Source organism: Diospyros lotus, chromosome 8, assembly GCF_014633365.1.
Source record: "Diospyros lotus cultivar Yz01 chromosome 8, ASM1463336v1, whole genome shotgun sequence".
NCBI classification, from domain to species: Eukaryota; Viridiplantae; Streptophyta; class Magnoliopsida; order Ericales; family Ebenaceae; genus Diospyros; species Diospyros lotus.
In genome coordinates, this window is record NC_068345.1 from 3,458,345 (window position 1) to 3,463,686 (window position 5,342).

Consider the following 5,342-nt stretch of genomic DNA (forward strand, 5'->3'; position numbering starts at 1 on the left):
TTTATTTAAAAAATAAAAATTAAATTATAACCACCAAACAATACCTCCTGGATTTCGTGTAAAATTTTATATTTGTTTTTACTAATACAAGCACAATAGACACCCTCTAATGTATTTAAAATATAAATACAAGGATGTCACACTAAGAGTGACAACTTTGAAAAGTAATTTGGTCACGTGGCCTTACACTTTTTGAAATTTAAAATTAGCCTAATAAATTTTAAATTTTCTAAAATTATTCATGATACTATATAAATTAATCAAGACAACCCTTAAATTGCGGGCAAATAGTTAAAAAACTCAATTTTTTTTGCGCATTTATAAATTTATCTAACTGTTTTAATTTTGATAATTTTATCTCAATTGGATGTAATTTTATCCAATACTTAAAATTAATTTAGAAGACGTGTGTCATTGCTGATATTACACACCACTTGTCATAAAAAAAAAATATGAGTATAACCCACATGTATATATATCTGTGGGACCCACATATACAATTTTATTTTATTTTATTTTTTTTACATATGAGGCACATTCATATATATTTTTTTATGATAAATGGTCTGTTATGTCAATAATGACACACACCTCTCAAATTGATTTTGGATATTAAATAAAATTACACTTAATTAAGTTAATTAGGATATAATTAGCAATGTTTAGATAAATTTATAAATTCAAGAAAAGATTAGAGTTTTTATTTGCAATTTGCCCTTAAATTAATCAACTGTAGGTGGTGTTGTGCAATGATATAAATTGAGATGCAGATAGAGAGAGAGAGAGAGAGAGCAGATGAAGGAAGAAGATGGATAATGCAGTAGTATTTCAAAGCCCCAACAAGTGGTTGCCACTGTTTGTGAGCTGCTCCATGCTGCTCAACCTCTTCTTCTTTCTGAAACTCTCCGTCACTCACGGCGGGCACCACTGGACCAGAAGAGCTGCGGCGGAGGCGGAAGCCGTGGCCTCCATTTCATGCTCCGGCCACGGCAGGGCCTTCTTGGACGGCCTCCTACTTCACGGAAAACCCGTTTGCGAGTGCAACGCCTGCTTCGGCGGCCCGGACTGCTCCCAGCTACTTCCCGGCTGCATCGCAGACGCCGACAGGTGAATATAACTTAATTGATTTAACTCTACTTCGTTGTTCCATCATCCATTAGTTGATCTCTGGGAAAAACTGATCATTAATCAATTAATCTAGTTTTTTCTTCGTCGTCAGTGGGAACCCGATGTTCTTGGAGCCCTTCTGGATGAAGCACGCCGCCGGCAGCGCCATTGTTATATCTGGGTGGCATCGGATGGATTACGACTTCGCCGATGGCTCTCTCATCTCGAAGCAACTCGAAGGACAGATTCGCGAGCTGCATGCTACTGTGGGAAATGCAGTTACAGAAGGAAGATTTATCATCTTTGGTGCGGGCTCCACGCAACTCCTTAACGCAGCCGTGCATGCTCTTTCGTCATCTTCTCCGGCGCCGGCGAAGGTTGTCGCTTCAGCCCCCTATTACCCAGTAAGAAATTTCACCACCCAGATTCCTTGTTTTGCTTGGTAAAAAGGGTAAGGCGCTAGCTACTATCTTGATCCTAGCTGGGTACTAGATCTTGTTCGGGATTTACAAGGGTCCGAGGCAAATGTTAGGGTTTTCTTCTATTTACACACATGCATTTCAGGTGTATAAATCACAGACGGAGCTCTTGAATCCGGCAAGTATGAGTTCGCCGGAGATGCAGCTTCATGGAAGAAGAAGGAGGCAGATCCGTTGGTGAATTTCATCGAGTTCGTGACTTCACCAAACAATCCTGACGGTGAATTGAAGAAGGCAGTTCCTGAATTAGGGCCATCTGTGAAGAGAATCCATGACCTTGCCTACTATTGGCCGCATTATACTCCGATTCCGGCGCCGTCGGATGAAGATCTCATGTTATTTACACTCTCTAAGATCACCGGTCACGCCGGTAGCAGATTTGGGTCAGAATCAATTCTATTTATCGACCACTTTTTAGAATGAAAACTTGGTATATCAATCGAATCGATCGACTTTATAACCTAAGAACAATGATGTCCCGAGAACTCATGATCGGTGATTGCACTTAGAAAAGTTAAGGTTGAAAAACAAAAAGTATCATACTACATGTTGGATTATTTTACCCACACACACTTACATACCCACTACCAACTTTTTCAAATATATTAATCCTCTTCTATATTACGTTGAAATCATCTTAATAATGTAGTGTAAATATTATTTCTAATAATAACTCCAACATTATTACAGTATAATTTAGTTTTCAATTAAATATTTTTTTTATTTAGTTGTACATTCTCTATAACACTCAGTTCTTATATTTTGCATTTTGCAGATGTTCTATTTGTATGGCATATTTTATTTTTAATTAACTACATATATAATGTATTAGAGTAATGCTATTTGTACAGAGAGAGTTTGACAGATGAGTGTACATGGCAATATATTGCGATATTTTGACATCAAAATATCGTGATATATCGCGATTTTTATTCACCCCTTCTCTTTCTCTCCCCCATCTCTCTCATTTTCCCTCGCTGTTGCAACCGACCACTTGTTGTCGCCCCTCTCGCTGTCATTCATCGCCTTAGCTACCTCATCTTCTCTCACCGCTACAACCTTGTTACCTCGTCGTTGCTGCCTTGCCTCCTCGCTGCTGCATCCTCCAACAACCAGCTCGCCTCTCGTCGTTGCATCAGAACCTTGATGTAGCGGCGAGGCAACAACGAGAGGCAAGCTAGTTGCTAGATGATGCAGCAATAAGGAGGCGAGGTGGTAAAGCGACGAGGTTGCATTGGCTAGAAGAGGCGAGGCAGTTGAGGCGAAGAACGACAACAAGAGGGTTGGCGGCAGATGGTCAGTTGCGACGATGACAATGAGAAAAATGAGAGAGAGATGAGAGGTTGTTGGAGGGGGAAGGGACAAAATAGTCATTGAGAGGGGGAGAGAAATGGGCAAAATGGTCCTTCAAGTTACCTGTAAACTCACTAGTAAAAATCCTATATGTACAAATAACATTATTCAATGTGTTAAAGCCATACAACAAAGACATATATAGTATTGTAGTTGTTTATTGAATTTTTCTTTTAACCTTAAGGAGATTTTATACCATCACATAAAATTTTAGACCTATATTCTTCTCTACTTCTTAACCATTCTACGTGCCTTAACCCCAAAGGGTGTCTCAACTAGTGTTAAAAGTAGAAAAAAAAACTTTGAATTGATCTAATTAAGGTTCAGCCTATGAAAAGACCAAAGTTAAGGTCATTTCTTGAGGCTACGATGGCCAACCTTTAGATAGAGTCTTAACCCGATTCATATATTTGTAAGTCCTTGTGCATGGATATTCATAAGGGATAAGTCGAACAAAACCCCAAACCCTTGCATATTACCTCGACCCACCCTAAAAAAGAAACCTAGAGGTTCATAAAGTCAATAATCTCCTCTTTTTTAACGCAAGGGAGTCCATAACTAGAGTAAAACTGATTTATTATAGGTGCAAAATTACTGTTATGCATGTATAAATTATCTGTGTCCATGTATAGGTGGGCAATTGTAAGGGATAAGACAGTGTATGAGAGAATGGTATCGTATATGGAACTGAACACCTATGGCACTGCCCGGGAAACCCAGCTGCGAGCTTTCAAGCTTCTGGAACTAGTACTGCTCCAAGGAAATGGCAGAGAAATATTCGAATTCGGATATGAAACGATGAAGCATCGCTGGGAAAAGTTGGTCAAGATTTTCTCGTCTTCCAAACACTTCTCTTTGCACCAACTGCCCCCCCAGCACTGTACATTTTCCGGGAAAACCAGAACACCCTCTCCAGGTAATCCGATCCTTAATTGATTGCACCAACTTGCCTATTAGCTTAACCTAATTATTATATATATATATATATGTGTGTGTGTGTGCAATGATGCAGCTTTTGCATGGATCAAGTGTGAAAGGCCGGAAGAAGAGGATTGTCATGCAGAGCTGAAGGCCGGCAACGTCGCCGGCCGAGCAGGCCCGGCGTTCGGCGTCGAGAGCCGGTTCGTGCGATTGAGCCTGGTGAAGAGCCAAGATGACTTCGATTTATTGCTCCGCAGGCTTGGGGCTTTGCTCTCGAAGAAATTAATGTTCAACTCAACAATGGCGGCCGTCGTTTCTGATGGAATACTTGAAACAATTGGCAAAACTCACGTTGTTAAAATTACTCCGGTTTAGTATAAATGACAACGGATCCTAAATTCTAAATTTTAAATCTTAAATAGACAATATTTGTTAATAAACTTTATGTTTTGTGACAAATTTGTCTTTTACACTTTAGTTTGTCTAATAATAATTATTAAACTTATTATAAGGTTTTAGCTTCGCCGCTAATCTTACATTTATTACCTATTGTTCAGTCCCCGAGTATTCTCATTTTCGGGGGCATAAATGCATTATATTTTTAAATATTTTGGCTTAAAATAAGAATAAATTATACTATTAGTTGCTAACATTTTAGGTTTTGTAACAAATTAGTCACTAAACTTTAATTTTTGTTATAACTAATTTTTATTTTGATTTTTTATCAAATTTTGTTTACGATCCCTAACACACAATATACATTAATATAAACTTTAAAATTACTAGATTATGAGGTTTATGTTAATTCTAATATTGAGTAATTTTTTAGGTTAATTATATCAATGCATATTATGTCAATTTTTATTAATAGAATTTGAGAGAAAATAAAAAAAAATGATTCAATTATAACCAAAATTAAAATCTAGTGGTTATAGTAACAAAAATTAAATTACAATAATTCATTTATTACAAAATATAAAATATAAAAATAAAATATTTAAAAATACAAAAATACCCTTCTCCTCATCCATTCGATGCACTTTAGCCAAAATTTTCTCTTTAAAAGAAGGTTATTTTTGTATTTTCAAACATTTTAGTGCCTCCTAATGCCCAAATTGAATTGGTGTGTTAATAATAGCGCCCATAAATTAATCACATAACATGAATATTTGTCTTTGCCTTTTCTTCATATAGTAATTAGAATTTATCTAATTTCATATGATATAATATAATTTTATTTTGTAAATATATTAATCTTTAATTAATATTTGCAATTATTTATGAAAATACAAATTCTGAAAATAATTCTAATAAACCAATCTCACACACACACAAAAAAAAGGCATGTTTTTGAGGTATAATGCAAGTAAAGATGATATTCTCCAATTATTGGGAATAAATTTCAAAGCATAGAATAACTCAAATTTAATCTGAAAACTTAATAAAACGAGATAAGGATTGAACCTATCGGAAAACCAAACC

General features: G+C 36.3%; 1 pseudogene; it reads left to right on the forward strand.

Moving 5' to 3' along the window:
* The first annotated feature begins 1,235 nt into the window (after nt 1-1,235).
* Nucleotides 1,236-4,235, forward strand: LOC127807717 (tryptophan aminotransferase-related protein 4-like; annotated as a pseudogene).
* Nucleotides 4,236-5,342: the final 1,107 nt, after the last annotated feature.